Consider the following 25,371-nt stretch of genomic DNA (forward strand, 5'->3'; position numbering starts at 1 on the left):
TAATTCAACTATAGTAATTGCTTAATGCTCCACCAATAGTAGGTCCGGAGAGACGAATCGAAATACTCCTCTACGTAATTAGCTTTTTAACACAATAAAACTCTTCATCAGTATTCTAGTAATATACGTCTGTTGAATAATTCATTAAGGCATTACAAAGTAATTAAACGTAGTCGACTGTTAATCCAGCCCAGGATTTGATGCTAGTCTTGTTCCTGTGTCAAGATCTGACTTCAATGTTTTATTCTTTTATACAGTGAAACCTGTCATAATCAAACCTTAAATTAACCCAACACCTGGCCGAACCAGACACTTTAAACAGCACTTTTATACCAAAATTAATGAATTTTGAACCTGGGTAAGACAAACACCTGTCTAAACTGAACAAATCTTTAAAATCCAAAAGGGGTTCAGTTTAGACAGGTTTCACTGTAATTCTGTTGTAGAATACTGTTAGAATAGGAACTAAACCTAAAAAAATTGTATATTTTTTTAAAATGTGTTGCCATTATTTATTATACCAGATGTATGGTAAATAACCCTTTTTATTTTGCTTCAGTTAACTTACAGTACAGGAGACCTTGTATGATGGCCACACTTCAGTGTAACCAAAATTCAAGAATTTAATTCACCGAATGCTAAATGCAACTTCTGATGCACCATCATACCGCAAGTAATTTTCGAGTATGATTTCTCCCATTTTAATGACTACACCTGCGCTGTGGACCTTTGATTCTTTAAGTCTCTGGTATCTCTATAAAGATATCATAATGTTGATTTTCTGCTTTTTTTTTTCTCTTTCTATATATTAACGCTTTTACTAAAAAATAATGTCATGCTTTGGAAATATAATACTTAAAATTCTGTATAATAGATCATACAAAAATCTAGAATCAGCATTAGTTTTTTTGTCTATTTCTTACTTGCATTACCACCTACCCAATGTGTGGATAAATGACATACCCCTCCTCCACCCAATAGATTACCACTCAATATATCAGGAACATATCTATTATAGTAAATCTTTATTATTTTCCTTCATAAATATCATATACCAGCACGTGTTATAGCAGTGTCATTACCAGGGGTCATGTAGATCCTTTAAATCAATAAATATATATTCGGAATTATTTGGAATTGTGGGAAGACAGAAGAGTACTGCCAAACATGGAGAATAACATAATCGAAAACAATTATGAAGGTTGTCACAAATGCATGATTATATCATTTAATTTTATTTCATTGCTGGAGGTTTTATGACATTTAAGAAAGTAATTCTTCCATGCAAGCCACCTCCATTTTGCTCACGCTCTTGAACTTTAATACCCTGCAGATTTTGATGATCAAACTCAACATGCTTATCAGTCTTCTACTTTAAGAGAAGTCTAGTGATAATTGATAATGCAAAGTTGGGAATGATCACTTGAAATATTCTGAAATGTCCCACAGGAGTAGTCATGTGTTGGGAACATGATTATATGGTACCATAACAATCATTTAAATCAGTGTGAACAAATAACATGTATACATTACAAATACAGGGTAAATTGTTAATGTGTTTTCTTTATTTACCTCTTCAAAGATTTCTGGATTGCATTTCATGTTGTTGGGAGAAAAACTGCAGTAATTATATAATTCTATATTTACCGATACAGATTAAAAACAAGTCAATCAGAAAATCGTAATTTATTTTTCACGACTACAATGGAACTTAATTATTATTCTGGTCATTAAAATGTCATCAGGCGCTAGCGTTAACCTTTTTCCAAATACTTAACCAGATTTGAGGTTGATGCTCGATAATGTTTTCTAAGGATTAGTTGGTCCTGACAAATGTTCTTAGGCCTACGATAGAATATTCTAGAACAGACTCGTGTAGGGAAATGTCTAAAGTCTTTTTAATTTGTCTCTAAGCATTCTTAGATAGAAGCTGTTTATAATGGTAAAGATTCCCATTGTGAAATCTAAAAAGAATTGAATTGAAACGAATTGCCTTTAGATCCCAAAGCATTTTTCTCTATATCAACTGTATCCTTACATAGCTCCTGAATTAAAGATCATCCTGTAATTATACTAAGCTTAAGACTGAAATCTTGAAAGAACGAAGATAAAAAATTTCAGTCTGAAATATTACTAACAATTGATTAGACAAGTTAAGAATATTGAACACTTTTACATTTTAATTCAGAATTCATCAATATAAAAGTGGGAGAACCTTATTGTATAGACTTCTCAGTTGGATATTTTCTGGAAGGAAAAAAATATTTTCTTGTTCAGAACAAATTAAAAAAAAGTTATTTAGATTGGTTTAATTGGATAGAAAAACTATAGAAATAGATCTATATTGTATATCAGTAATAGAAGACAAACTTTTAATTAGAATCTAGACATACTAGATTTTGTTTTTTTTTAAGTCTGTTCACTGTGAAATCATGTGGTGAAGATTTATTGTCATGTTTACGCATTTAATGATTCTAGTCTTGTATCTGGCTGTCCGTCTGTCTGTCTGTCCAACTACTTTTGGAGTATTTAAAACCCATTTTTTAATAATTTTTTGGTAGAATGTTTATTTTGCTGAAATTTTGTAGGTAGGTTTGGGCATTATATGTTGAAATGTGTGAAGGAGTATTATTATTGTTCGAGGACTCCAAAGGGAGATGATCAAACTGAAGAGTTCTACATGTTGACACCTTGTAAGCTCAGTTCCTCTGGTGCTACTCGAGTGATTTTGATAAAAAAATTACAGGAAGGTTGTGCATCATATATAGATATGCATGATAGAATACAACTATTGTCAGAGGACTGAAAACTTATAGATTTTTTACAATTCACATTTAACTCCATTTGAAGGAGTGGATTTTCCTCACTGTGTTTTGATTTTTTTCCCCAGACAGTATAGAGCATACACCACTAACATGTTTCCCCAGACAGCATAGAGCATACACCAATATCATGTTTCCCCAGACAGTATAGAGCATACACCAGTATCATGTTTCCCCAGACAGCATAGAGCATACACCAGTATCATGTTTCCCCAGACAGCATAGAGCATACACCAGTATCATGTTTCCCCAGACAGCATAGAGCATACACCAGTATCATGTTTCCCCAGACAGCATAGAGCATACACCAGTATCATGCATCTCATTTCATGTTTTCTTTCTCAAAGGCTTAAGTGATGGATGAAGAATAACTTTGTTTACCAGGCATATACTGGAAAATTTTGTTTTATGGGTCAACATTTTATAATGTGAAAGTTTCTAAACAGTGTATTATTTGAATATGGTATTATTTTGGATTTAAGAAAATAAGAAAAAACAAATTATTTGTAAGATTTACCCCTACTAAGGGTGTTAGTCATTCTATAAATTCCAAAATAGTTCCAGATTCAAATAACGCTTTGTTTCTATTTCTTTTGTGTTTAAAAATGCAGAGAGGTCAAGGCTTGTTTCTGAAACATGTTTCAGGAAGCATGTTTATTTTCCTCCTGTTGTCTTTAGAACTTCCTCTATATGAACAAGCAACAAATTACTGCAATATAAGGGCTTTTGAGTATGGTTGTTGAAATTTTTCATGCATGGTTGTCATGGCAAAATCATTCTTAATTGGAAATATGATTTTGCACATGGTTACATCTGTCAAATTCTGTACCATGATTTTAGCCATAATTTAATTGTCAAAACACTTGATCTGTACTCTGTGGACCAGATTTGATCAGCAGCTACTTGAAAATATTCTGTCATCGTAAAAATCGGTAAATCATACGAAAACTAACCGTCACAGATATAATAATGTGGTAATTATGAGGAAGATCTTGAAGGTTTGCATTTTTGCTAGAGTCTGTAATCTAACTAACTTGTCTATGGAATTAAACAGTGGAAACTGAAGTACCATTAAGTTTTCATGAAATGTTAAATTTTACCAGAAAATATTCTGTCTGACGGCAAAATTGATACTTTATAGTGTGTGCAGAATGTGGTTTTGAGTACAGCTCGATATGTAATCATATAGCGATGACAAAGTAGCATCAATATCATTACATTGGTGTTTATTTATACCTTGTAAGAAGAATCATATACATATTACCAAAATTCTATCTGTCTTTTCATACGTCATGTAACTTTTTATTCAGTAGATTTTGATGACACTTTACATATGAGTTTGGCATTATTTGTTAATGGATATGCGAAGTAAAAGATAAAGAAACACATTTCAGTTGGTGTGGAATTATATTAATTCTTACAATTATATCCATGATATTTTTTGCTTTTTATAAGTGAATTTTTTGCTGAATTTATACAGCTTTTTTTTCTTTTTTTTTAAGAACACAAGAACAGACCAAACTTTCCACCTATGTCCCTTTCAGTGGTTATGATCTGTGAGACAAATTCAGAAGTTAATCAAATATTCATTGGAAGTTCTTCCCAATCCCACATAACATGTTAGGTGTAGCTTTCATGATGGATTACAGAGATTGACATGACCATAATTGATTGTCTTTTATGACTACCATATAAATAAGGTGTTTTCATGGTCAGTTACCAGTCTGAGTTATCATTGATTAATAATTATAAGTCCTGTTTTTGACCCAATGAGACTTATTTTCTCCATTTCAATTATTCTGGACAGTCTTTGTTGGTATAATTACCAATGTTTTTTCCTGTTTTGGACACAGACAAAGCTATTGTCCCAGCTGTAGATGATATCAATTCTTTGAATTGATTTAATCAAACTGGACCCAGTTGTGATGGTGCTTCAGATACAGAATACACAATGATGCAGGAAGTTGCATATGTTTTTGCATGCTTTCATAGAGTACTGGGTTAAAATGTATAGGACATCTGGGTAATAGAATGATAGGCTCTTACAGAGCAAAATAAGGTTTTGTGTGTGAAATCTAAAATGTGTGTCTTTAGAATTTAAGACATTATTCTGCTGTTCATAGGAGACTTAGCCATAATAAGTAACTTCTAACAATATAAATCTACAAGCTTACAAATATCACTTTTCCTTAAGGTTAATTTCACTAGCATTGGTTATTGTGAAATAGAATTTCTATAGCCTGTTGCATGGTTACTGAACAGGGAACCACTGCATTCAAAATCCTACAAGTATTGTTTTGTTTTTGAAATATTTCCTATCTGTTATAAATATTTAAAACTAATATTTCTCTTTTTTAGTAATGAAAATAAAATCTAGGAACTGGTTCTGTAATGTCATGTGTAACTTTCTTGATTTTTAGTCACTGACCATTTCTGTTCTGAAACATTTATAAGGTACAGTTAAACCTGTCTTAACTAAACCTGATTCAACCCCAAATCTGTCTAAACTAGATACTTTTTTAAGTCTCTTGTACAAGTTAATATATATTGAACTTGCGTAAACCAAACAAAGGAACAAATTATACAGTCCTAGAGGGGAACCATTTTGAGAGGCTTTATTGTATTAGGATTTTACTTGAACAAAGGCACCTTGCTATTCTTAATTTCACAGTGTACAGAGACATTAACTCTTTCTGAATAATAAATTGGTTATCAATATTTTATTGCACTATTTTGCAGAAATATTACTACTCCAAAATATGAGATTAATTTTCCTGTAAATAGGTAATAAATGTAGATGTTATTGGTCCCGTGCCTGCAATATTGGATTCACAATTAATTTTATTACGCACTAAAATGTATTGTAGTGCCATTTCATAAAATGTCTCAATTCATACAGTTTAGAGTGACTATACACATTGTAATAGTGTTGAACGATAAATTGGTTGACGAGACAGTCATTGGCCTCATTTGCCTTTTTATATTTAATTAGTATGAACTTATTCATATCTTTTATAGTTTAGATGGTCAGATTGAGATCAAATTAAACTTACCCCAGTGTTATACTGTATATCAGGTAATTTTTGAAGGGTGCTCTTGTCTTATTTTAGCAGTCTGTCTAAAAATGCCAAAATCAATATTAAATCTGAGCTTATGTACTTAGTGCTACTCTTACAATCTGCCAAAGTATATTCCACTAAATTTTTGCATACTGTTTTGTCTAAAAATTGCCAAATTTTACCATCACAGAAATAACTGTGGTAGCTGATATCATGCAACTCCTTCCATCCACCATTTAAAGGATTTCAATGAACTTTTTTAAGATTGGGTAATCTATTTAAATATTTATTGATATACATAGTAATTACAGTTGAAATCTTGAAATGAGGACCATTCCAGCTTGAAAAATATCAAGATGAAACAGGAACAGGTAAAGTGACCTTTTGCTCTTCAATCAAAACAACCTTTATAGGAGTTATTGCCCTTGAACAATGAAGATTTTTATTTAATAGAAAATTTCTTTATATATTTATATAACTTCATATATTTTTTCAATTAGAATATCAGTTTTATTTTGACCTTAAACTATCTGACAGGAACTGTTGAAGTAAATGTCAGAGGATGATTGGCTGTAAGAATAAGGTAAAGCTGTAGAACAGATAGTACAATGTATACCAATTGTAAGTCTAGACAACAATAAAAAAATAGATTCTCCGGATGAATAAAAAGTATGATTGATATTGGATGTAACATGTTTTGGTTATTGAACCATAATATTTATATTTTGTAGGGATTTTAGTATTTTAGTAGTGCTGGTAACATCTTGTTGATATTTATGTTTGAACTTCTGGTGTAAATCTACATGCTTCTTGGCACAAAGATTACCCTGTGTATAAAATCATTGATTCTCAAACTTAAATACGATTATTAACGGTGGTTTCGGTGCACAGCATATATCCTTAGTAATGAAATGTAAATGAAATTGCCTGCTTCTATGAAGGATGACCTAAAACCACCTGTGACATATCACATTTTAGTCTATTGTTTTAACAAGAAGAAAATGAACTTGCATTTTTTTGTTGCTCTTAAAGAAAAAACAGCCTTCTTTTTTAGGCCAAAATGTGTTACTCAGTTCAATCCTCACAGAATTTCTTGTACAGAAAAGTCATCACTCCTACATTGAATACCCAAGGAATCATTCAAATAAGCATGCTCAAATTGAGCTGCTTTAGTGACTCAGTCATTTGTACTTTTCAGTTATTGTCCTCTATTCATAGAAAAATGCTTTCAAGAAGAAAAAAAAATTTTCTAGGACTAAATATTATTTGAATCCTTTTATCCAGTCTGGTGCCCACAATAAACAGATATTTTATTCACAACTTGGTAACAGTTGTACGATATATGTTTTATGAGTGAAATATTCTACACTAATGGCTAGGTAAGATGGCTATACTACAAAGTTTAAGATGTAGGATTTAATTCGCATGTCTTTGCATATAATTGGTACCCTGATGTCTTGTCATCTGTTTTAAATGTCGCTGTTTGAAAATGCATTTAATTTATGTGTGCTGTTGTACACAAGATTGAGTACTATGGAAAATGTGAATATGTGTAGAAGCCAACTTGAAATGCATGTTTTGCATTTTTCCATGAGACGGAGCCAAAGACTGTCCTGAAGGACTTTCAGATGGTACACTTTCTATTTACAACACCCAGATTATAAAGTTAGTAATGGATTTATCTTCGCCTACAAGTGTGAAATTTACTCTTTTGTCATCAGATATGAGCTAAATTGCAACATCATCACAATTGTTTACAAGAAATTATATTTTTTTTCATGCAGAAAGTATTTTTTTAACCAGGTGATGACCAACACAAGACTAAGCAGGTTTTATTAGTCTTTATTATGTTTTACTTTTCTACTTTTGGTTTATTGGGGGCTCATGTCATGTTATCATGACATCAACAGACAGTTACATATACTTCCAATGTCATTCATAAAATATGTGTCAGTGTGAATGTAGGGCATCTGTAGTGTTTCAATATAAATATTAAAACACTTAAGAGAATTGAAAATATTTCTTCTTGGAATAACATGAAAAAACTTGCCATTTTGAAGTCATTAGCAAGGTACAAGCAATACCCCCATGATGTTTTGCAGCCATCCAGAAGAGGCATGTGATTTGTACAGATGGATAATCAACCAATCAAAAGTCTGCATTTGTTACAACCTGGAAGAATTTTTGTTTTTTTGTTTTCAGGTTATATTGTAACATAAATGAGTATGATTCTACATGTATAATTGATAAAAACTGACTTAATCAAGGAAACCAATGTTAGTCATTTAATTCAATGTTTTACATCTTTAAAGTTCAATTAAGACAAAGCCATGATATACTGCCATTTATCTTTCTAATAAGTTTTTTCTATCCTTCAGATTTGTTCCACATTTAGAATACTATTTAAAGGGGAAAATGTGGATATGCATTTAGCTTGCCTTATGGAATAACTTATTTATTATACCTTAATTCATTGTTAAGATAGCAAAAGGAAGGGGCATAATTATTCTAAAATAGCAGTTACTACGTCAGATAGTAGATATGTAACTGATTCAATTAGGGACGGATGAACACTATGTTATAAGAGCATAAAATTGTCGTCTGCTATTTCCAGTAAATTATTGCAACTTTTTATTGACTTACCTAATTACTAAATAGTACACAATTATTTTTGAAATTTGGTATGTTTACATGTCAGGTTGACTAAAAACAGTCTAAATTCAGTCTGAAGTAGCAGGTTGGTTTAAAATCAGACTTCCTTATGCCTTTAATGATGCTGATGATGACTTTCATTAAATTGATTACATCTTTATAGCCAAATGTAGGATAAAGAATTAGATTTATAAGGGCTAAATGAAGTTCAGAGGTGTGTAAGTTTAAGATATATATTAGGATGTAGTAGCAGCTGAAATAGAAACCATTGATAAAGATTTAAAAAAAAAAACATACAAAGCATTCAAGTACATAGATGTCATTTATTTTTGTCCATAAATTTAAGAAATAAGTCACAGAAACTCCATTTTATCATTGTTTTACCTCTGGCTGACCATTTATGCCACACTATTTTACGGCATTAATGGTCAGCTCATGATAAAACATGTTTCCGTGATTTATTTCAACTCTAATCAGGACAATAATTGTACTTTTTTACATTTTTGTGACCTATTATGGTAACTTTAGACCTGCCATATTTGTACATATTTGGCTGTATACTTTACACTAGCTATGTCATTTGAAATGGTTGCCTAAGTGAAACTTAGGTTTGTATTTTTTATGATGAAGGAAGGGTGAATTAAGTACGATGATGTCAGATATGGCAATAATCATTTGCATTATAAGGTCACAGTGTTCACATGTGCACAGGTACATTTCAATCATTGACGATTGTTATTGTTTGGTTTCATACATGATGGGGCACATGGCGAATGCTACCGAGTATGTGTATAAGTGATTTTTACGTTATATGATATAACTTTTCTAAAACATAACGTATAATATTTTAGTAAATATGAATTTGATGTTCATTCACGCTACTGAAACGAATGAAAACAGCTGATACACATTGGAACGTTACATGTGTTTGTTTACATGATTAAGGTAAGTAATAATTTACACACATGCAAACCACGCCCAATAAGTTGCGTGCTGCTCATATGGCAGTTGAAAATTGACCACAGTTGTTATCTCAAAACCTGTTAAGTATGTCATATAGAATAAGGGTTTTATCCTTTCACCAATGATATTTCAATGAGATAATTCATTATTATACTAGTGTCCGTCAGTCTGTAGAACCAGTACTAACATCATTATTATACTAGTGTCCGTCAGTCTGTAGAACCAGTACTAACATCATTATTATACTAGTGTCCGTCAGTCTGTAGAACCAGTACTAACATACTTCAATTGATTCTGATTACACATGGTACTTATACTTTGTCTAATGAGAATCTAGGAACTTGTCCATAAATTCTGAAGGTTTATAGTGGAAGGTCACAGTTGGACTTCTTTAGGATTTATTTGGTTTATACATACGAACAGTCCGTGGAAAATTTTTATAAAAGTTTGAGATCAAAGATCAAAGTCACAAAAGTGGTTTTTTTTCTTAAAAAAACAAGGGCTTTTTTTAATGTTGGTTTTTGTTTTTTACCTTCAAAGTATTTGTTTTCCATATTTATCATATTGATAAAATTGGTAATACCACATTTACATGTTATAGTAAAGTTAAAGAGTCTTAAGAACTATGTAAACCACTGATCGTTTTTAGTACTACTGTGAAAGTACTATTGTTCATGGTGTACCAATTTTCGTGGATTTAATAGGTAAGGTAAACCACAAAATTGGGTTCCCAGCAAAAATGATTGTTTACTTTAAATTGTATGACAGGATTATCAAAACCATGAATTTAAGAATCCAAGAACTTGTGCTTTTCCCCTAAACCACGAAAATTGATATCCACGAATATAAGTGCTTTCACATTATTGTCTTTGATTACCATTGGAAGAACTGGTGTCAGGTAGTCAGTTGTAGAGAGTTTTGGTTCCCTTTTTTTGGAAAGAGGGTTTAGGGGAGCTGACTGATTCCTTATTTTATTGCCGTTCATATGACCTTTGTAAATGGAGAATAAGTTTACTGGTACTTCATTGGTAGTACCAAAGGTACTTTTACTATTATGGTTAAGTCTTTTATCTTTTATATTTTCAATACACATGTAAACTTCATTAAAAATTGATTTCCAAAACAATTTAATTTAAATAAAAGCAACTGTAAATCAATTAGGTTACCTGCAAGTCAGATTAACTTTCTCAAGAAAACATAGTGAGAAAATCATTGAAGCCTTTATAGTATTACGTAACAAGTCTAAAGGTTGTTTCCGTTAATTCTTTATGTTTTGCAAAAGATTGATTGATCGATTGATTACCTGAGTTGAACTTGGATTTTAATGCTATTACAGCCATCTTAGGTCATGCTTAGCAGATATGTGATGCTGAAATATGGAGAGATAACCATCATCAGGTTGGAAAACAATTGTTTATAGGATTTACCAAAGTCAGTTGATGACTGCTAGTTTATCTCTTCTCAAAGGTCAAGGGATTAAAATATGATATTGGTTGATGAATCTGTAATCTAAAATATGCTAATGAGTTTGAATAATTTAATAGATTTGGAAAAAATTGCATTTAAATTGAAGTTTTAGCATAATTGATTTCTAACAAAGGAAAAATTTCATGGGTACTCTTGTTTAAAACATTTTAAAACTTGAAGGATGTTTGATGCTAACACAAAAATGATTTCATCAGCAATTGATTGAATTTGTTTTTGATTATCATCACGCAATTGTTAGTGTCTGGAGTCTATAAAGAAACACATGTTTACTGATTTTGTTTGGCCTTAGAGATTTATAAATTAAGTTCTATGGTACTTTGGAAGTCCACTTTCTTACTTCATATGACATAAATAGAGCATTGGACTTAGTGCAGACACTGTTGCCATAGATATCAGAGCGTAGAAGGGGTTCAAATCATGCTGAGAAAGCAAGTAAATTTGCGTCCTTGCATCAATTTTAGAGTTTAAATGGACCTTAAGTAGACTTTAAAAATGTTCTTTTTTTCATCTTTGCATCAACATTTAATGTTGATCCTAGCTGTGTTGATGTTGATACTGGCTGTGTTAATGTTGATCCTAGCTGTCTTGATGTTGATCCTAGCTCTCTTAATGTTGATCCTGATCCTAGCTGTGTTAATCTTGATCCTAACTGTCTTGATGTTGATGTTGATTCTAGCTCTCTTAATGTTGATCCTAGCTCTCAGTGTTGATCCTGATCCTAGCTGTCTTAATGTTGATGTTGATCCTAGCTCTCTTAATGTTGATCCTGATCCTATCTGTGTTAATGTTGATCCTAGCTCTCTTAATATTAATCCTGACCCTAGCAGTGTTAATGTTGATAATAGCTGTCTTAATGTTGATGTTGATCCTAGCTCTCTTAGTGTTGATCCTGATCCTAGCTGTGTTAATGTTGATCCTAACTGTCTTAATGTTGATGTTGATCCTAGCTCTCTTAATGTTGATCCTGATCCTAGCTGTGTAAATGTTGATCCTAACTGTCTTAATGTTGATGCTGCTCCTAGCTGTGTTAATGTTGATCCTAGCTGTCGATTATAGCTTTGTTAATGTGGATTGTAACTTTGTTAATGTTGATTCTAGCTTTTTTAGTGTTGATTGTAGCTTTGTTATTGTTGATCCTGGCTTTGTTAATGTTGATTGTACTTTGTTATTGTTGATCCTAGCTGTGTTAATGTAGATCCTAGCTGTCTTCATGTTGAGGTTGATCCTAGCTGTTGATCCTTGCTTTGTTAATGTTGATCCTAGCTTTGTTATTGTTGATCCTAGCTGTGTTAATGTTGACCATAGCTTTGTTAAAGTTGATCCTAGCTTTGTTATTGTTGATCCTGGCTGTATTAATGTTGATCCTAGCTTTGTATGCTATATGGTTATATAGTTCTGTACTATCAGTAACATTGTAGAGTTTCCCACATCTCATTAGACTATTTTTTTTAAATTTCCTTATAACAAATAAATCTTATTGCTCTATTTAACTAAAAAAAGTGATGACATGAAAACTGTTCATTTTCAGAATCCATAAAATATTAAAAACCAGTAAAATATATATACTAACAATACTTCACATTATTTTTTTTATTTTTTTTTTTGATAAAAAATTCAAGTTAATGAGCCTGTACTTTTTGTTTACATATCACGATCAAATGATATAATGATTATGTCATTTATGAATAATTGAATTTGACAAAGTTGTTGTTGTGCTAATTACTTATAGTGAAAACGATTGAAATATTATTATCATGATACCACTAGAATTACAGAAAAAGTTTCTAATTTCTCTACAATCAATAAAACAATAGAGCCTTTGATGAGGGTCTATCATCAAACAATTCCACTACAAATTCTCCCCTGATTGGTGGACATGGATTCTTGGGACAAACAGAGAATTTATTATTGTGAGGTGTGTCGCAATTATCAAAATTACTGCATTGACATTTCAGTAACTGGAGTCCACAGTGCTTAGAATTATTAGCAAAAAAATCTATATACTGAGATAGAATGATATAACCATTATCATAAACTGTAAAGGTGTTGAACTGTGGGTAATCATAAAACAGAAAGTCTACATCCTGTCAGAGATACACTTCTATTGATTCATTCACATTTTTTTAAGGACAAAAATAAAATGAGGATGTTCCAATAATGGACTTGATTAATGTGAGGAGTTTTTAACTTTATGGGATCTTATCATGATTTTCTGATTGCTTTGGAAGCCTTTTATGATTTCTCTACACTTTAGTGAATTTAGAGATGTTGGAAAGTTCATTAAAGTATGCTGTAGTGTTGTGGTGAATTCTACGATACATGGATCATTTAAACCCAACATTGGTGTTCTGATAGCTGCTTTACTCATGTACATTTAAACATGAGGAAATTGGGTTTTTGTGGACATGCTAATAGCCGTTGTTTGTATTGGTTATACAATTTTCCATGAAAAATTGCCAAAGTCACGCATATTCTCTATATCTGTTAATTTCATAATTTTATTTATATTTACCGGTGAGTTACGACTAATCATTGGAAATATACAGCAAAATTATCTTGTAAAATATTTCTGTTATGTTCTATTGATTCTGTTAAATATTTATAAAGAATAGAATTTATTTTACAATATATGTAAACTGTGTATTGAAGACCAATTATTTGCAATGATGATTGAGGAAAATATAATTGACAGTTAATCACTCTTTGATCTGATTATAAGGCAGTCTCGAGTAAAGACCGAACCGTTACAGCAAGTTGCAGCAGGTACCTGCTATTTATTATTAGAGGTGCATTAATTCTTAATGCAAAGTTCTGCTAATTGGAAAATGGATTTGAGTGGAATTTTCTCAGAGTATAGGAGAAAAAATGGGATTTCTCACCAGGTTGGAGATGTGGGAAAATCAGCTATGCCAGGATTTAGTAACCTGACTTATGGAAATAAGAGCAGTTTGTCACTGGACTCTCCAACACGGACTGAGAAATTACAGGTAACTTTCTCAACTCAAAGGGAAGAGCGAGTAAAGGATATTGAACGTGACTCTGGTATTGAAATTTTAAATAACAAAACAATTGATAGTGGGTCTAAAAATTCTGACAAGTTTTTGAATAGCTTAAGTAACAGTAACACTGTAGATGATGGTTTTGTTGATATATCTAGTCCAAACGATAGCGATTCAACATCATCTGTGGAATCCAAAATTTCCATTCAGAGTGTCAGAACACCAACTGACATGGCAATAGCAAGGATAGTGGACAGTAATGGTGGACAGGCCTCACCCTCGGTCAGAACACCACAGAAAAATGTTAGAATCAGTCTCTCTAGACCTGAAGTAATGCAGAAAACAAGTTCAGGGATAATGTCAAAACCAGGAACACCACAAAAATGCATTGCATCAAAACCAGGAACACCTCAGAGGTGTTCCACTGGTGTTTCTCCTCAGCATAGTACATCACAAAAAGCAAGCTGTTTGAAAAAGATAGCTGTGAATTCTCCATGTACAAGTAGGGAGCTAGACTTAGTTATGAATCATCATCGAACAAGTCGGGAGCAGGACAGAGTAGCTTGTTTACATAAGAGAACCATGTCTGCAGACAGATTTGCAAATCACAGCTTGAGCGATTCAAGGAGTAACCTAGGACCACCTTTGAATATAAAACACTATAAGAAACAACAGGAGTCTCTTTTCGCAGAGAATAGGAATTATGATCAGTTGTTCCAGAATTTATCACTACGCAGTGAAATGAAAAGTCGCCAGGAATTTAACAGTAAGAGTGATATAGATGATATGGAATTATTACCCTCATATTTTAATTCTCAAGGATTTCAACTGGATTATTGTTGGTTCTGTGGAAGACCTATGAATCTGAATAGTTCAAGGTAAGGGCATCAGGGATATTTCTCTGTTAAGAAGGAATTTTCTACTGTTAGTAAATAGTCCAGTTTTGGGGTAGACTTATATTTTTTCGTGGTCTTCTGATTGTTTGTGTGTGTGTGTTTTTCTTTTGTTTTGATCTATAAAACACATTTTAAGACTCTTGTGAAGGTACATTGCTGTATGTTAACAACAATGCCACCAAGCTAATGTACTATGTAAGATTCACTGACTTCGTGTATTGTGTAACTTCAGTCAATTGTAGTCTTTTTTTTTTCTTGTTTGTCTACTGATGCTGAAGAAGAGGATATTTTGTGTCCAATTTATGGTACTATGAGTATAATTAACTAAGGAAAATAACGAGAAGACACATAAAAAACACCTTTGTTGTAAAATAATCTGATCTTTGTATAGCTTCATTCCAAGAGTCAATTGAACTTAACACTCCCGGTGAATTATTTGTCTGATCTTTGGTTTATAGCTGCTAGCCAATCATAAATGAATTGTCTAGTTACAGCAGTATTGCTGCGAAACTAAAACCCCTCAAGACCTTTCGTCCATTTTAGTCTTCTAATTAAATTTAATTTTCTTGGCTTCTTTCCTGTTTTTGGCTGTGCTAAGATGAAAATTTAAATGTCATTACCAGCAATGAAATTTTATCAATAATTGACATTATACAGCAGATAACAGGAGTATATATTTCTTTTTTTCCTGTTATACAAAGTTTCCAAATTAAAGAGATTTTAATTGAATTGATTTGTCTTATAGTGCTTATCATTAGACTTCAATTTTCTGTGATTTTTGTCCTTTTTTTCCCTGAATGCAGATTTTTAAACATATTTCTTATTGGATAAAATTGCAGTTATTCTAAATCATGCTCCAAGGTATACCCTATGTATCAGTACCAGTGATCCTTATATTTACCTTCAGTATCTATATCAAGGCCTGCATTGTTCTTCAGGTTTCACCTTAATCAATATGAAGGCTTTAAGTGCTTCTAATTTTCCTTAGGTATCAATTTCTTGGCCAGAAATACTCTTCAGATTTAACCTTAAATATTAATATCAATATCTGTCTCTCAGATTTACCCTAAGTATAAATATCAATGCCTAAAGTGCTCCTCGGATGTACCTTAGATATCAATGCCTAAAGTGCTCCTCGGATGTACCTTAGATATCAATGCCTAAAGTACTCCTTGGATGTATCTTAGATATCAATGAAATGTTTGACCTAGTGAAATACAAAAATGACACCCCTCTATCCTTCCCGAAGAATTTCGACACTTTCAGTATTGAGAATCTTCTCATGCAAAAATATGATAAAAATTAATTTAGTCAAATACAATGTACAGTATGTATGTGTTTTGGAATGATACAAGGGAAATATAGTGGTAAAAATATGTACGTAAGTTCCATATCAGTGGGTCTTTTACTTGAGATACACAAACTTTGGATAATACAGAGATGTTTTCATTAATTAGTTCAAAATATACAAATTAGTTAAAATAATTATGAATTTCCATTATGAACTTTTAGCATTACTGAAGTTAGAGTTTTGTCAATGTTGAAAAAATGGAATCACATTTTTCCCAAAATTTACTATAATAAAAACATGCAGTTATAACTGAATTTACAATATACTAACCTGGAACATGAAAGAGACTTATTTGTGGAATGTTTCTTATCAAAAGACTTAAAAAACATTGTCATTATTTTATTGCAATGTTATCCAACAGCAACTACGCAGACTATAAGCATAAAAGATAACTTATGTAAGCTACAGACACTGTAAGATGTTATAAATACTTTGACATTTTGTTTTATAAGTCTTAAGGAAAATATAGTTCTGGATTATGGAATGCTTGTAACCTATATACGACAAGATTGATGTAAACAAAGTTTCTTGATCAGAAAAAGGGTTTTTGTGAGTTTTGATCATGTGATCAGATTTGAATTTCTAGGAGACGTCCTGTTTTGAATATATAGTTTCTGAAAACCTTGATATTAGTTCAAAAGCAACATGTTTAAGATCTTTCCTTTTGGTTTCCTGAAGGTTTGCAGATTAAACAGTGAATTCTGCTATAGGGGAATTTTAATATTTTAGGAAGAGCTTTGATGACTTAAAAGTCTTTCTAGATTAAATACTTTGTCTATCTGATCAGCTGGTGGCATTTACCTGCTCAATAAATCTTTCGCTCTTAAAAACCTCTTTAGTTTAAAAAAAATAACATTTTCAGTTTGACATTTTGTATTTAAAGCAAATTTAATTAAGTAATACAATGATAATCCAAGAAGACCTTACATACTTTAATCAATGAACTGTACTAAGATTTTTTTCTTTGTAATACACCCCTCCTCAAACAAAACTTGGGGGTTTGTAGGAATTAGCCAATTTGTCTGTTTTTCACTTTGTTTTTTTTTCACATTTGATGTTAAAGCAATTTCTAAACTATGCAAGGGATTTTGATGAAAATTCACAGGAAGATTAGGCATCATATATAGTAGTGTGGGGAGGAATATGTTATTACTACAATCATATGAAAGCTGGCATGTATCTTTGAAAAGCAATCTGCAACTTAATTGAACCCTTTTTATAAAAAGCTATCCACTGCTAATCAGATATTACCATAAAAATTACAATAGTACTCTTGTATTTAGCTTGACCAATAGTCCTATGAGTATCATCCAGTATTATTTTAAGCTTCAGTTGTAATAGTGATGCCAACAGGAAATTAGAAATGTTAAGTATCGGTGGATCAGTTTTGTTTCCGAGAACATGCAGTTATTCTAATTGCTTTAGCACAGCTCCAATACACCAAGTGGTTATATTCGACCATAACAATTTTCCCACACCTCAGGATAATTTGTACATCTCCCATTTTCATCTATAATTCACTATTATATAAAAGGTCTGTGTCATGACTAGTAATGTTAGAAAATGTCAAATGCCGAGAAATTTTCTGATGCCTAATTGGAATAAATATAATGTTATGAGCAAATTATATGGAAAATTATTTCAGAACCCGTTTTGTCTTTTTATGTTCTATTTTACCATATGGGGATTATTACATTGGTTAACCGAAAACAGCTACTGTTTTGAGTTCATCACTAATTGAGAGACCAAAAATATACACTACCAACTATTAATGAGCAAATCAGAGTTTAAAACTTGGAGAAAGATTTTAACTTTTAACATCCTAAAAGATTAAAGGCTCCTCTATTATATTAGAATTAATGATGTAGCCCTTTAACAAGAGTACAGACAGTACTAATGCCTGAAGTCATGTAATGTCAATTCTGTAGTCCTTTAAAAATCTTTAAATTTTTTTTCTCTTAATTTGTTAAAAAAAAGTGCCTCCAGCTTTTGGTTTACCTGGGTAGTCAAGGAATCTCATTTATGATTAGTGCTCTGTATGCTTCCTCTCTTTTATTATTCTAATTTGTTGTTGTTGTCTTCTGTTTTTTCCTTACCTAGGCATTGCCCTTTGAGACTTGAATCATTACTTTAATTCTAACTGTGCTTTATTTGAAATTTCTTCCATGTTAAGAGGGTTTATAATAAGAACAAATATTTTATGGATCTAGATGAATGTGAGGTCTTGAGAACCCTAACCTTTCACAGATTAAACAATCTAGGTGTGGCTCCTTTACATTTTCCTGGAATTATCTGTTTGAGTAATGACCTCGAAATTTTGTAACTTGAAAGTCAGTGAGTTTGAACCCCCTGATGTTTCAAAAATAATAAGTTATTAACAGAATTCCTGGAAATGTAACAGTCAATGACTTATATCTCGATGACATTGAAAAGTGTCAAAATTTGAGGGGAAAAATGGTTTTCCAGTTTGAAAGCATTGTTTTATTTTTACCTGTTAGAAATCATCCAAGGTTAACCATCGAATTATAGATTTATTTAAGGAATGAGATGTTTTATTTTTACAAGTAGACAGCTGCATTGTGTTTAGAGTGCTGAACATGCTTCTTTGGTAGTGCTTGGCAAATATATTAGCATTCATAGTTTGTATTAAATCAATGCTAACACAAAAGATCATGGAAACTAATCTTATTGACTAAGGCTCAGGTGTTCAATGACATTGTTATCAGTGATGTTTGAATAGGGTCAGGAAAAGTCTACCGGAATCTTAGCATTTTAAACTACTATAAGCCATAAGGGATTCCCCTCAACGATCATATGTACAGAGATCAAATGCGAGGATGTGACAAGAAGAAATATAATGTACTTAGTTGCAATAAGTTTCATGATAACTATGTTCCATGGTTTCTGATGGAGTTTGAAATGGAAAAATAGATAAATTTACAACATGTATTTACTAGCTGTACTAGGTCAAAGTTCACAAGGAAGGGTTTGATTATTATTCTTGACTATGTCATTCTTGTAATGAACAATACTGTTGGCATTTTAGCATAAACTTGTATTGTACTTCTGTCTGTCTGTATGTCAACAAACATTCTCTAAACTCCTTCATGAAATTGATATGAAATTTGGCATGCAGCTTCAGCATAAACTTGTTGTGTGTGTTTGAAGTTATGTCATCAGTAACATATTGATATAGCTTAGGCACCGTGTCCTTTAAACATTTCTTCTACTCTTTTATACCTGCCAGATATGATAGGGCAGATAGATTATTGAACTCTGTGTCCATGCAGCAGCATCTGATTTAAAGTATAGGGTTGACATAAAAAATAAAAAAAAACTCATGCAGACATCATGATATGGAATAAGAAAATAATATGTTATTTTATGGTTCTGTCAAAAAAGGCTTCTACTGTGAAAATACTATTTTTTATACCAATTTTTGTGGTTTTTGTGGGTGAGTTAAACTACGAAATTTTGTTCTCAATAAAAAGAAGATTCATTTGCTGAAAATCTCAAAACCAAGAATTCAAGAATCCATGAACTTGAGTGTCTTCCCTAATACTCGAAAAATAGTGACCATGAATTAAAGTACTTTCAGAGTAATTATATTATTCAGCGAGAAGGCACTGATCATGTTCATGTCACTATTAAACTGTATTGTCATACCAATATTTTTTCTCATCTGATTGCTTTTTATTTTCTTAGTGCCATTTACTTCCCTTAGCCATTCCAGCAGCTTTCATCATTCTTTATTTAATAAATGAAACCTGGGTTTTGATTTCTGTGACATACATATGAAGTTTCATTGCTGTTTACCAGATTGTCAAACATGCTTCCAGTAGTGACCTCCCCTTCCAGTACATCTGGTCCATGCTTCTAGTGTTGACCTTCTATTTGAATTTTCTCCGACCACTCTTCAAACTCTGATTTTTTTCTCTCAAACCACTGTATCTATTTGAATCCATGCTTCCGATAGTCACCATCCCTTCCAGTACTTCTGGTCCATGTTACTAGCTTTTTGACCCATGAAATTTGATCATTTAGTTATTGCTTTTTGTATGTTGGTTCACCTTTCATCATAACTCCAGTTTTATCACAATTTAGCTATAGGCAGAAAGAGAGGGCACCTTTTATTGAACAGAATTTTTTACATTGTTTAGAATTTGTTGTCATAGAAAACTGTTTTGATTCTGTTTTGTCCCTTGCTTGATTTTTAGATGGAGTTATATTTTGTATATTGTCATTCTCATTTCATGTATAAAGTTTAGTTGTTAGAAGGCATGTTCACTATACAAAAATATAATGGAAAGGTAATTCATTGACAGGGCTTTGAAATTGAAACCAGCAATATCTCTATTGTCTTATTGTAATAAAAATAAGATGTATTGAAATCTTGTGCATATGCATAACTCAGTACAATTGTAGATGCTGACTCACTTTCAATGAGGATTTCCTATAAGATTGCTTTCATTAAAAAAAAACAATGCACAGTACACGATAGAAGGATTTCACAGTTTCCTCTTCTTCACATTAAGAAATAATTAAGTGATTATGTTTATAAACTGTGAAAGCACTAATGTTCCTGGTTGATCAGATTTTGTTGGAAGTTTTGGTTGACTATATTTTCTATAACAAATACTATTTAATTAAATTTTTACATAAAAGATTTGCTTGTATATTTGTAAATAAAAGTTTCCCACGTGTGAAAGTGACAGTGGGGAAGAATCTCCCATATGAACTCCTCCAAATATTAACAGGGATGAACTTTGTCGTTTTTTTGGATCATTATTTATAGCATTCTTTGAAACCTATAATTATTAACTGAATGTTACATGTCAGAATCTGTATCACATGCAGTATCAACCCAAGACTCCTGTATCGCTCAAGGGCCACCAGCCTGTGGGGTGATATAGGTCATGGTTTGATACCACATGTAATACAGATATTGACATGTCATGTTCATTATATCATATATTTTAACTTTACTTCAAGTATGGTGTGTGGAGGGATGTGATATAGGTGTGGAGGTGTGTGATACAGGGAATGTGATATATTTCTAGAGGTGTGATATAGGGTATGCAATGTAGGGTAAACGATGTAGGGTATGCAATATAGGGTAAACGACATAGGGTTTGAACTAACACTTATAATGCATATACTAAAACAGGTATATTTTTATCTAAATATATGATATAAAATGATATCCACAAATTATTGCATAGAATTGATATCTATGAATAAAAATATCTTCAGAGAAAACCCTTCTTTGGGATTCCTTTAGATCTTGTATTATCATTAATAAGAGTGTATAACCAGAGATGGTTGGCTATGTTTCACTATCAGAGATGATTGACAATGTTTCATTATCATGGTGTCACCTTCCCCACTGCAGAAAGTGAAAAAGACAAATAATTCTAATAGACAGTGTATTACAGTGAGGCCTTATCCCTGTATATATTGGTAGAAGAGAAAATTTCATGACCTGCTTATTAATCATTATAATCCAATCCATATATGTATTTCTACCAAGTTAGATCTAAAGAGCCTTTGATCTTATGTTACATTGACCTTTTACTGTAATTTCTAATGAAACCTTATCTTTGAGTTTAATGTTGAGCATAGTAATGAAAGTGATCTAAATCTTCTTACTAAATCTACAGCAATAATTTCTACAAATGTTTTTATGTTTCTTTTTACATGTGCATAGTATAGCATTAAGTTAAATATTAAAATATCAATAAAAAATGACAAATATTTGGTTCTACATGATAATTTTTTTTTAAGAAAAGCATAAAATAGAAGATTTTGCATTGGAGATTCTGGAAGTAAACGATAAAATGCAGATTGGTTTTTGATTTCAATATGTCCTACATTGGAAATTCCAGGAAGGAAATTGAAACTAGAACAGGACTTACAAACCCTACTGCGAGTTTATATTATTGCAAATTTAAATCAGTCGCATTTTTCACAAAATAAAATCCTCACAATAATTTATGAGTTAGCAGTATGCAACTTTTCCTTGTATAGTTGAAGCCATGTTTACACTTTTCTTTTTGTCCATTCATTAGCCTGTTTCTGATCCTCAGGCTCTAAAGTTGGATTGAAGCTTTTCTTTCTATATGGTCACATGGTCAAAAAAACTTCATTCCTGTGTATTACATATACATGTTGTATAGTTATTATGGTATTTAAAATTGTAATTTTTATACAGAAATCTGTCTGTCCATCTGTCCACAGTACTCCAAACCTCTAGGGATCTTGATGAAATTTTATAGGAGTGTTGAGCATCATATGTTGATGTGCATAAAGGAATATGATAACTGTTGGAGAACTTCAAAGGGAGATAATTTTACATTAATTCCATTTGGAACGGAGGCATTTACTTTGTGAACTTGCTCACATTATTTCCATTTTTTCTACCTTAGATTGTACTGAACAAAGTATCCAGATTTCTGACCAGGATTTTTCAATGGACCTTTTCACCTTCTGTCTTTGTAAGCAATGTTGGTCCATCGCAGCGTACTCATAATAAATGCCTTGACCAGTCAGAGACGTTATGAACAATAGCAATCCCAGACTTCCTTACAGTTTCTAAATCAGTCCATTTAAATGACAAATCTGAACCAATTTTCAGAATGTAGAAAACGTATCAAACATTGAATTAAATAAACAAGACTTAAAATTAGAGATGAAACTTTGAACAATTGATTATAGTTACAAAATTGGACAGCATTAACTTTTTTTTTTTAAATTATCAAAACTCACTGGATTAAAAGTTGTAAAGGAAAACAAATGTTGATTGTTCCATGACATAAATTCGGATGGAAGAGCCGTAATTGATTTTCATAATATCCTAGTTAGGAAATTGTTATTATGACAAATAATAGCTGCGGGTTTCTCTCCACATTATCCATCTGTTTTGTATCTAGTTCTTTGTTTTCAGCTTTACAATTTTAATGGTTTATAATGGGATTTTGAGTGTCATTTTAAACAATAAAGGAAAGTTTGCAATTGAATTGAACTGGCAGGCATGCTTGTTATCTGGAAAAATCTTTTTTTTGTATGCAATATAGATTTTCTTTTTCTATGAAATTTTAGAGGAAGAGTATTTATTTAACATTTTAAAGATTTTTCATTGTTAGGTTGTATTTATTGACATATTTTTTGAAATGTAGAGAAGAATAAAGTCAATATTTTATAAGCATTTTCCTTTGTAATTTATGTTGATTTGAATTTTGTTTTTTTTCTCTGCCTTCTTTCTAAAGATAAATTGTTTATAGATATTATGTGTACTTTTGAATTATAAAAACTGTTATTTTTTTGGTTTTTTGTTTTTTGTTTTTTTTTGTTTTTTTTTGTTTTTTGTTTTTTTGTTTTTTTTTTTGTGTGTGTCAATTTTTAAATCAGAAGTTACAGTGCCAACTGTTTTATATACTGAAATGCAGTACTTGTAATACATGTATACATGTACAATTATACAATTATTAGAACTGCTCTTGCTGTTCATCAAGACTGTGGTTGAAAAATGAAATTCTCCGTCAAAAAACCAACAAATGAATTTATCTCTATTGATTCAATGGAATGGCGGCCAACCTTTTTTTTTTCCTTTGAAAATCACAAACATGATAGATTTGTCCTACATCACTTATTCAATTAAGCCTTATAGAAAAAAAATTGTAAACATGATGTGTTCAGTTGTCATGGATATTATGTTTTATGGCTGAAACCAGGAAAAATTGTAATTTTTACCTCATAAAATACTATGTTTTAATTATCAAGAGAACATTTAAAGGTATTTTGAAACATGAAAATATTTATGGCAGTTTGTTTCAGTAGCAGTCTTTATAAAAATCAGACAGGAGGTGATTCCTGCATGTCAAAAACCTACTGCACTCACTTTAATTTCTTGCTCAGGAACAATTAATGATCACATAACCAGCCATAGTTTTTCATTCAGTCATTGTGCTTTTGAGGAAAAAATAATATAGATTGTTTAGATTGTGAAATTGGCACTCTGCAAGAGTTATTGTTCTTGATTTGGTTAATTTTAGTGGGAAATAAATGTATGATTTTCTCAAAAGTACAGTTGTGGATATAGACAGTGCAATTGTTACACAAATAAATAACATATATACACATGTATGTAGATTGAAAAATCATCATTTGTTCTGTGGATTTTTCTTAACCATTAATCACTTTGATATGGGCAGTGTCTGAATTTTATTTGGACTGGTACTTAAAATATGAAAAGAAGGAAGTTGTTGAGGCGAGTTTCTTGGCTCCAATTTTGTCAGCTTTGAAAAATTTGTGAGAATGGATCCTCTCAATCCCCAAAGTTTATAAAAAAATAAATTAAAATGAGTATTAGGAGCTTAATGCTTCACCTTTAGGTATAAACTTTTATTCTCAGTGATTTTGACTTTCAATTACATGTAAATGGAGTAAATTAAGCCAAAAAAACATTGATATTGCCATAAATTGGGCCAGAGAATACCAGAACTTTTTAATCTGATACTTTTTTTCACTTTCATTGTATTTCAGTTTGTGTATTCCAACAATTCATCTGATTTGACATATTTTTCTTGCCCCAATTGATTTCAGTTTTACTGCACAGTCACTGTAAATTGTAATTGTGATTTTTTAAGGAAAAAAAAGTTGTCTAAAATGTAATCAACAGTTTCCATGTTACAGTACATTTCTGCACTTTGATAATTGGAAGGGATATTATTAATGGCTTAGTGTTGTTTGAGGAAATTGGAAACACCTTTCATTTTAGTTAGTCATTCATTAACTGTTATGACTTGAGAGTTTTCTCATCTATAAAGAAATTTTGAGTTAATTATTAACAAAATAATTAAAACAACTACCAATATATGCTTCTTTGCTGTAGATTGTTTTATTCAAGTCATTAACTGCAAATTTTACAAGTGTTATTGGAATGTCTTAAAATTGGGAAAATTCATGAGAGGTTTACAATAAATTTCTAATGGTTCTTTAAATGATTGTTTGTCATTTGTTTTTGTATGAAACATCTAATGATTTTCTTTATTAACCTTTTGTGGGATATTTCCTTTCAATCATTTTCCTTATGAAACCAAAAGTATCTTAAAGAATGAAACACTATGAACTCTAAAAACAGCT

The 25,371-nt window shown here is 31.4% G+C and overlaps 1 protein-coding gene across 17 annotated transcripts in view; it reads left to right on the plus strand.

Moving 5' to 3' along the window:
* LOC148616491 (uncharacterized) overlaps nt 1-25,371 on the plus strand; it is a 140,087-nt gene that overhangs the window by 103,125 nt on the left and 11,591 nt on the right. The window lies entirely within an intron of this gene.

This window comes from Perna viridis, chromosome 5 (assembly GCF_037379345.1).
Source record: "Perna viridis isolate PV_CMFRI_1.1 ecotype Kerala chromosome 5, ASM3737934v1, whole genome shotgun sequence".
NCBI classification, from domain to species: Eukaryota; Metazoa; Mollusca; class Bivalvia; order Mytilida; family Mytilidae; genus Perna; species Perna viridis.